This window comes from Pseudorca crassidens, chromosome 9, assembly GCF_039906515.1.
Source record: "Pseudorca crassidens isolate mPseCra1 chromosome 9, mPseCra1.hap1, whole genome shotgun sequence".
Taxonomy (NCBI): Eukaryota; Metazoa; Chordata; class Mammalia; order Artiodactyla; family Delphinidae; genus Pseudorca; species Pseudorca crassidens.
Genome location: NC_090304.1, coordinates 8,834,281 through 8,836,215, shown reverse-complemented (window position 1 = coordinate 8,836,215; position 1,935 = coordinate 8,834,281).

Below are 1,935 nucleotides of genomic sequence, written 5' to 3'. Positions count from 1 at the left end.
TTATTGTTTTGTCATATTTGCTATATCTGCATCTATTTTTTAATAAGGTCATGTGTTTTACATAAATCTCATACCATTTTCACACTTAATAAAATTCATAATTTCTTAATATTCTTAAACATCCAGTCCATATTCAAATTTTCCCTATTATCCCAAATTGCATTTATAGTTGTTTTTCACACTTAGTTGTTTTGTCTCCAACATGTTTTTCAGTCTAGGACAGTTTATACACACCGCCAATTTTTCTCCTTGATAACAATGTTTTAAAGACATCAGATGAGTTACCATGCACAATGTCCATCTTTTTAACTTCAGTCTTTGTGTCCTTATATTTCAATTGGATCTGCTGTAGACAGTATTCCCTGGATTAGTTGTCTAATCCAGCATAATGTTTGTCTTATACTTGGCAAATTTAGTCCATATATACTTATGGTCATTACCAATATATTTGGAATTAGTTCTTCCGTCTTCTCTGGTCATTTCTACACACCCCACTTTCTGTATGTAATGTTTATTTTGTAATTGAACTGGGTGTTTTAGTTTTGCTTTCTTGTGTTTATTCTACTTCATTCCTTTTTACTCGATAATTAGTTTGGAGGTTTATGCTCCACGCCTCTGCATCATCTTATGCCATGCGACAGAGGGGGCTTCAAGAAACCCACCCTTTAATTTGGGCCCGTGTCCCTTGGGTTTGGGGAGCTTGAGAACTGGCACGACATGTGACATCAACAGAACTGAAACAAAAAGGAAGAAAACTACACTGGGAGACACTACTCTTACATCAATGCTGGGTCATGAATGGGCACAAGCTTATCCTGGACCAGATGTGGGCCAAGCAGGAGGGAGCTGGCCGGGAGCCATTTGTAAGTCCTGTCCAGGATTCCAAAAGACTGATGGTCCCCAGACAACCAGGGCTGCCGAAGGAAACATTCGCAAGCAGACAGAGGAGAAGACTTGCCCTGTGGAGGGAAGGACAGTCGGCCCCAGCAGGGTACTTCTGAGGAACCCACAAAAGCCCCTTTCAGGAAAATGGTCATTTTGAACACCTGCCAAGCCCAGCGAGCAACAGCAGGAGACCTCAAGGGACCAACCATGAAGGTTGGTCCTTCGCCCCCAGACCCTCCCGCGAGGGCTCAGCTGCACCTACATCAGGCACGGGATGAGCCACACCCCCACCCCGAAAACCCTGAGGCAACTTTGTACCACGTGACCTGGCCCCACTGGGCAGAGCTGATTGGCCTAGTGGGGCCACCTGACCCAATGGCAGTCAATCAATCTGTAGGCTAAGTGTGGTGAGCTGAGCCAATCAGATTCTCTCTCAGGAGCTTGCGTTGGGAGCACCTCGCAGGCCACAGGGAGGGATGAAACTGAGCAGATGTGGGGAGAGCAGCCGCAGGAGCGGGTGTGGGATCAGAGACTTGGCGGTGGGGGGAGGGGTGTCGTGACAGCCCAAGTGGAGAGGACGTAGGAGTGCTGCGGGGTGGAAGTGATAAGGCTGAGAAAAGCTGTGGAGATCAGAGGGAGATAAAGGAGATTTTAACAAGATTGGCAAGAGCATATAGTCTTTCCTTATGGCTGAGGTTTGAACCCCACGGACATAGACTCCAGCTACTAAGTCCTGGAAGCCAGCCTGGGTCTAGCTCCAGGCCAAAGGTCCTGGGTGTGCAGTGGTTCCTGTTCTTGAATATCAGTCAGGTTTGTCTGTCTCCCTTGCTGCCCACGTGTATCCTCACCACTAGAAGCCCCCATTACTTGAGATAACCAGAGTCGGACTTTGTTTCCTGCACGTAAAGAATGCAGCCCACAAATAGAAAGTGAGAGAAAATCACCAAAGAGGCAGAGAACAACATGGCATCATCAGGAACAGAGCGTAGCTGCACCCTCAACAGACCACGCCAGGCAGTTCTTGCTGCACTTCCCCCAATAAAATCCTCC